Source organism: Petaurus breviceps, unplaced genomic scaffold, assembly GCF_028583685.1.
Source record: "Petaurus breviceps papuanus isolate PSGF00001 unplaced genomic scaffold, PetGlider_PUasm1.0 183, whole genome shotgun sequence".
Lineage (NCBI taxonomy): Eukaryota > Metazoa > Chordata > Mammalia > Diprotodontia > Petauridae > Petaurus > Petaurus breviceps.
Genome location: NW_027185791.1, coordinates 5,506,495 through 5,514,370, shown reverse-complemented (window position 1 = coordinate 5,514,370; position 7,876 = coordinate 5,506,495). Strand labels below are relative to the sequence as shown.

The 7,876-nt window shown below is 39.1% G+C and overlaps 1 pseudogene; it reads left to right on the top strand.

Annotated features, from left to right (window-relative positions):
- Positions 1 to 3,927: 3,927 nt before the first annotated feature.
- LOC138160960 (actin, cytoplasmic 1 pseudogene) lies at positions 3,928 to 5,741 on the top strand (annotated as a pseudogene).
- The last annotated feature ends 2,135 nt before the right edge of the window (positions 5,742 to 7,876 follow it).

Below are 7,876 nucleotides of genomic sequence, written 5' to 3'. Positions count from 1 at the left end.
CAGTACCAAGTGAGAGAAAACACTAGCACACCAGAGTTTCATGCTACAGGAGAACAGGTACCCTGGTAACAGTTCTAGGGCAGAAAAAAAGGTGCTTGTGGTTATTCACAGAACAGAACACAGGCTAGGAGAGTAGTAAACACACATCTCCTTCAATCATACCACCTTGAAAGAAATAAAACCTTACAGGCCCCCAAAACTAGCTATGAAAACACCTGCATGAAAAACTTGAAACTTGTCACAGTGCCCCTGCCACCCTGGAAGCAGAACCCAACTTTAAAATAAAGTTAAAAGTCAAGAAATAGGCTTGGAATATAAGTAAACAAAAACAAACAAACAAAAGAAGAACCCAACTACAGAATATTACTTATGGCAACAGGGATGACAAAAAAAAAAAAAAAAACCAAAAAAAAAAAAAAGCCAAAACTTTTAAACCAAAGCCCCAAAAAAAAAAAAATGTGAATTGTTCTCAGGCCCAAAAAAATTCCTGGGAGAGTGCAAAAAGGATTTTAAAAATCAAATAACAGAGGTAGAGGAAAATTTGGGAAAAGAAATGAGAGTGAAAATCCTGAAAAAGAGTCAACAACTTGGTAAAGGAGGAACAAAAACTACTGAAGAAAATACCACTTTTAAAAACAGAATAAGCTAAATGGCAAATGAGCCACCAAAATCTAATAAAGAGAATAACTCCTTTAAAAGTAGAATTAGTCAAATGGAAATGGAGGTACAAAACTCACTGAATGAAATGTGTCCTTAAAAATCAGAGTTGGGCAAATTGCAAGCTAAAGACTCCGTAAGACATCAAGAGGGGGCCGCTAGGTGGCACAGTGAATAGAGCACCAGCCCTGCAGTCAGAAGTTCAAATCCAGCCTCAGACACTTAACACTTAATAACCACGTAATCTTGGGCAAGTCACTTACATCCAATTGACCTGCCTTCCCCCCTCCAAAAAAAGCAAAAAAAAAAAAGTTTAAAAAAGACATCAAGAAATAATGAAATAAAAGGGATGAAAAAATTTTAAAATGTAAAATATTTCATTGGAAAAACAACTGACCTGGAAAATGGATCCATGAGGCAAAACCTGAGAATTCTTTGACTGCCATGATAAAAAAAAAAAAAACCCTAGTTGTCATATTTCAAGAAATTATTGAGGAATTCTGCCTTGATATCCTAGAACCAGAGAGCAAAGTTAAAAATTGAAATAATCCACTTATCACCTTCTGAAAGAGATCCCAAAATGAAATCTCTAAGGAATATTGCATCCTAATTCTGGAGCTCTCAGGTCAAGGAGAAAATATGACAAGTAATCAGAAAGAAACAATTCAAACATCCTGGGGCCACAGTCAGGGAGTTAGAGGCTTCCACATTAAAAGAGCAAAGGTTTTGGAATGTGACATTTTGTAAGGCAACAGAGCTAGGATTACAACCAAGTGAATTATCTACCCAACAAAACTGAGTATAAGACCTCGGAGGAAAAACGGGATAAATAATGAAACTGAGGACCTTCAGGTGTTCCTGATGAAAAGACTAGAGCTAAATATAAAAGTTATGAAAATTTTGTCAGATTCATAAAAAGTTATGAAAATTTCAAATACAATACTCAAGAGAAGCAAGGAAAATGAACAGGAAAGAGAAATCTTAGATGCTTCAATAAAGTTACGTTGTGCATTCCGGCATGGGAAGAGGATACTTGCAGCTCCTAAGAACTTGATCATTATAGAGACAATTAGAAGCATTCTACATAGACAGAGGGCACAGGTGTGAGTTGATTGTGATGGGATGATGTCTTAAAAAATAATGGGTGAGAAAAAGGAACACTGGGAAAAGGGAGAAAGTAGAGGTAGAGTGGGGTAAATGATCTCACATAAATAGACATAGAACTTTTTCAATTGAAGAGAAAATGGAGGAGACGGTGAGGGGGAAGTGCTTGAAGCTTACTCTCATCAGAATTGAGTCAAAGAGGAACTAACACTTTCAGTTAGGTACAGAAATCTATTTTAATGCTACAGGAAAGTAGGAGGGGAAGGCATAAGAGAAGGATGTTCAAATAGAAGGTAGGGTAGATTGGAGGGGTGCATAGTCAGAAACAAAACATTTTTGAGGCTGGATATTGCAAAAGGAGAGAGAGATTGAGAGAGAGAGAGGCAGAGAGAGAGAGAGAGAGAGAGAGAGAGAGAGAGAGAGAGAGAGAGAGAGAGAGAGAGGAGGGAGGGAAGGAGAGAAGGATAACCTAGCAGAAAAAATAAGATGGAGGGAAATACACAGTAACCTGTGAGCGAAAAAAAATACAGCAAGTGTCTCTGATAAAGGCCTCATTTTTCAAATATATAGAGAACTGAATCCAATTTAAAGAATACAAGTCATTCCCCAATTGATAAATTAATAAATGATGTGACCAAGTAGTTTTCGGATTAAAAAAAAATCAAAGTTATCTATAGTCATATTTTTAAAATGCTCTAAATGACTATTGATTTAGAGAAATGCAAATTTAAAAACTCTGAGGTATCACCCCACAACTATCAGATCAGCTAATATGAGAGAAAAAGAAATTGACACATGTTGGAAGGAATGTGAGGCCTTTATCAGAGTAACTTGCTGTAATTCCACCACCCCCTTCTCCATTTCCTGCTTTCCTTCTAATCTAGGCTTCACTGGTTTTGTTTGTCTAAAACCTTTTTAATTTAATGTAATCAAAATTCTATTTTACATTACATTATCCCCTTTATCTCTTGTCTGGTCACAAATTTGTCCCTTATCCATAGATCTGATGGGTAAAATTTCCCATGTTCCCCTAATTTGTTTGTTATATTGTCTTTCTAAATCATGTACCCATAAAAGTCACCTTTATGAAACTTACTACAAATGGCCACAATCAGTGGCGCAATGCCTATGAAGTACATAGACTATGGCACTATGGCAGAATGACTCAAGTTTTCAGTAATATCAATAAAATGTAATACATAAAAACACTAGCAATAAGGAAGTCAAAATAATTTTATCTGTAGAAAATATGACATATGACCCCATAAAAAGAAAGAAAATAATTGAAGTAATATATTATTCTAGTTGTGATGAAATACTAAGAAATGTAAGAAATAATGAAGGGGATAGTTTCGGGAAAACCTACAAGGACCGTATGAATTATACAGAGTGAATTAAGCAGAGCCATGAGAACAACTTACATAGTAACAGTGATATTGTAAGATAATCAGCTATGAAAGACTTAGTAACTGAGCAACAAAATGATCTACTACAGTTCCAAAGAACTTAAGAAGAAAAATGCTATCCTTCTCCAGATATAGAACTGATGGCCTCAGAGTAAAGATTAAATGATACTTTCCCTCTTTCTTTCTCTTTTTCCTCCCAGAACATTACCAATTTGGAAATGTTTTCATGACTTCCTATGTATAATAGGCATCATAATTCTTGCGTTCTCAGTGGATGGGGTCGTGGGTTGAAGGAAGGCAAAAGGCTATTTTTCTATGTTGAATCTCTTATGTTAGGGTTAGGTTTGGCAGGTTTGTAGCCAGTACTCCATCCTTGAATCTTATTACATCTGAAGCTGCTGAGTTTGAGTTTGGTCATTGCAGATAGGGGTGTGTGGGAGAAGAGAGGATCTATGAGTTACTCTTTATGATGATCTGCCAATTATCAGTCTCCTCATTTTGTTTTGAATTGATTTTTCTTTGGCCAGGAATTCTTCAGCCTTTCTCAATTATCCCTGGTCATCATAACCCATTTGGTGATCTGGAAGAGACTAGAGTGAGACTGCTTTTGTGCATCTGTTTGATCAATGTGGGCCATTACTTCCTCTGAATGTCTTCTGGGAAAATCTTCTTTCAAAAGAAGAAAAAAATTGAGCTGTGAGATCTTCCAACCAGCGTGCACTTGCCTCCCCCCTGCCTCTAGGTGCCACACCACCTCCTCTCTTAAGGGTTTAAATTTGCCACTTCAAAGTTCTCGATGGATGATGATATTGCTGCTCTCGTTGTTGACAATGGCTGTGGAATGGGCAAAGCTGGCTTTGCAGGAGACGATGCCCCTCGGGCTGTCTTTCTTTCCATTGTTGGGCGCCCCAGACATCAGGGTGTGATGGTGGGTATAGGCCAGAAAGACAGCTATGTGGGGAATGAGGCCCAGAGCAAGATAGGTATTCTGACCCTGAAGTACCCCATTGAACATGGTATTGTCACCAACTGGGATGACATGGAGAAGATCTGGCATCATACTTTCTACAATGAGCTCCGTGTGGCCCCTGAAAAGCACCCTGTGCTGCTCACAAAAGCCCCTCTGAAACCCAAAGCCAACAGAGAAAAGATGACTCAGATTATGTTTGAGATCTTCAATACCCCAGCCATGTACATTGCCATCCAGGCTGTGCTGTCCCTGTATGTCTATGGTCATACCACTGGTATTGTGATGGACTCTGGTGATGGGGTGACCCACACTGTGCCCATCTATGAAGGTTATGCCTTCCCCATGCCATCTTCCATCTGGATCTGGCTGGCCGTTATCTGACGGACTAACTCGTGAAGATCCTGACGAAGAGAGTTTCATCACCACAGCTGAAAGGGAAATCATGCATGACATCAAGGAGAAGCTGTGTTATGTTGCCCTAGACTTTGAGCAGGAGATGGCCACCGCTGCATCCAACTCCTCTCTGGAAAAGAGCTATGAGCTCCCTGTTGGTCAGGTTATCACCATTGGCAAAGAGAGGTTCTGGTGCCCAGAAGTTCTCTTCCAACCATCTTTCTTAGGTATGGAATCCTGTGGAATCCACAAAACTACCTTCAACTCAATCATGAAGTATGATGTTGACATCTGTAAGGATTTGTATGCCAACACTGTGTTGTCAGGTGGCACCACCATGTACCCAGGCATTGCTGACAGGATGCAGAAGGAGATTACAGCCTTAGCTCCCAGCACAATGAAAATCAAGATCATTGCCCAACCTGAGTGCAAATACTCTGTCTGGATTGGAGCCTACATCCTGGCATCTCTCTCCACCTTCCAGCAGATGTGGATCAGCAGGCAGGAGTATGATGAATCTGGGCCCTCCTTTGTCCACCGAAAATTCTTCTCAATAGACTGTTTGTGTTTTTTTTTTAATTTTTTTTGTCAAAGGGTGTGATATGATGACATGATAATTGCCCAAAAAAAGAGATGAAATTGGCATGGCTTTATTTGTTTTTGTGTTTTGTTTTGGGTTTTTTTGGCGCTTGACTCAGGATTTAAAAACTGGAAAGGTGAAGGTGATGAACAGTCTAGGTATATTGGAGGCAAACATCCCCAAGGTTCTCCAGGGCATATTCAGGACTCTGATTGTACATTTATTTATTTTTGTTTGTTTTTAATAGTCATTCCAAATACCATCTAATGCATTGTGACAGTTACAGACCTCTGTGAAGGCTGTCAAGGAGCGATGTAACAGATCCCTGGGGGGGGGGGGGCGGGGGGGGAGTACTAGTATGGCTTTAAGTGTAAATTATGTAATCCTTAAAAAAAAATTTTTTGTATCTTCAGCCTTAATATTTGTTCCTTTTTTTTAATTGTCAGCCATATGGAATGGTTCTCTAAATTCCCTCCCTGCCCCCAATATAGATGTGAATGAGGACTTTTCTAGTCTCCCTGTGAGTTTTGAGATTGGTGCCAGTACTTGGGGGAGGGGAGGAGCTTTACCTGTACACTGACTTAAGACCATTTCAAATAAAACTGCACACGTTAAAGAAAAAAAAAGAAGAGAAAAATCTCACTTGATCACCTAGCCAAATCATAATTTTTCTGTAGCCCCAGCAAAAAATTTCCAAAGAAAAATCATGGTCTGACTATATCCTGCTGTAGGAAAATTCTCATTGTACCAAAGCAGAACTTCCAAGAGTCCTGGTAAATGAAGGTCTCTTTTCATCCAACTCTTTCTTTAAAGGACCTGCCCTAGGTTTGGTAAAATATTTAAGAGATGCATGAAATTATCGTGCTTTCTAAAATAATTAAGTTGTCTCATTCTATTGTTTGTTTACACTGTAGGTGGGAAAATAGCCTTCACTTTCATAGGGGAAGCATATAACTTATTAATTAGTGACCAACCCACCCCCACCCCCAGTAGTCTGGATTTTCTTTGGTTTGAAAATATAAACTCTAAAAAGGCAATTAATTAACTTAATAACATTTCCTCCACACAGACAAACTTTTGTAAAAGTAATTTCCATACTAGCAAAAAGTCAGTCTCTTTACTAAAAGAGTTAACTTTGAACAAAAGAATCCTTCCAGAATAATTTACATTTCAACCTCTAATCATTAAGTTTCTAAACTTTTTCTCTGTATGTTTAAAAAAAATCATACTTGAAATTTGGTTAAATTTGATTAAATATTTATTCCATTTGTCTGCATAGTTTTAAGTTGTAAGAAGTTGCTGAATTCTATGAGGTAAAGAAATTGAAATACCCTGCTATCCTAAATATAGGACTTTAAAATATACTGGAAGATAAAACCTGATATGATTTCTAGTCTTAAATCCAACAATTGAGCTAAGACAGTAAAAAATCTGAGAGGGAAGTCTTCTTTGGTATAGGAAAGAAGCCTGAAAATGGATTCTTCTTTTATATAAAACAATTCCCTTACCTTGGTGGAGTGAGCATTACCTCTGTGATAGTAATGGCAATTAAAGATTCCCCTGTATTGGCTTGGTTTTCAAATTGATTGTGTTAAAACCCAGAGTTTGTTAATCCCACCTGTGGGATGGGCTTGTTGATGTGAAAAGAAAGTCCTGAACTGGGAGGAGCTGGTGAGGTAGATTTGGAGAGACACTAGAGAGAGGAGGAAGATCTTTTTTTTGGAAGCTGCACCTCGTGGAGAGAGAGAGACTAAGAGAATTGCTGGTGGCCGCTTTGAATTGCCCTGGACTTTTGAGACCTGCCCCCTGAGCTGCCAAGGACTGAGGAGACATGGCTGTTTTGCTGGTACTTTGTCTGTCTGTTTTGATGTTATTTTGCCAGATTTGTCCACTGGTGAAAGACTGTCCTTTTGTTGAAGAAGTCCTGGAACCTGGCTGTTCGCTAAGAAGGCCTGAGACTGTCCTGCAGACAGAGAGTGAATACTGTCCACTGGTGAGGGACAGTACTGTTGTTGCAGGGGTCTGGAGACTGTCCTGCAGACAGAATGAATACTGTCCACTGGTGAGGGACAGTGCTGTTGTTGCAGGGGTCTGGGAGCCTTTCTGTTGGTTCAGAAGCCCTGAAGAAGGATTTTCTTGTTGTATGTTTACAGAAATCCTGGGAGAGGGCTTTGCTAATGTGTTCAGGGGTTCTAGGACTGTTCTACAGACAGAGGATAAATTCATGAAGGGACTGGCAATGTATCTTATGGCCTTGCTAAGCCTTGTCTCCCCAGGAACTAAGATTGCTGAGAACTTGCCTCGTGTCAAGATGAAGAAAAGACCTCCATTTGGGTATTAAGTGCTGTGTTTAAACTTGATGTAACTCTGGGGTAGATTCAATTGTGATCCTAGGGGTGGGAAACTTTTGACCATATTGTGCTCCGTGATTGACAAATGAAGGTACTTTACCTATGTTTGGAAAATAATCTCCATTTGAGAAGAGGGGCTTTGTGGTGGACTTAATTAAGGTATAGCCTAGGGGTGGAGAAGTATTTAGAACAGAGACTTTGTAATTGATTGAATGATTGGAAGGTCCTGGGGTGGGGTAGTCCTTGGAGATTATTTAATCACACTTAGTAAATGCTGTATTTTGAATGATGTCATGTTTTAATCTTCTCTGTTCTTGGTTGGTCACTGAATAAAATAGAGAGCACCTATGCTGGTATTTTGAACCTGGGAAGTTGCCTTCTTTTGGCATTACATTACAACCTCACAAGGAAATCT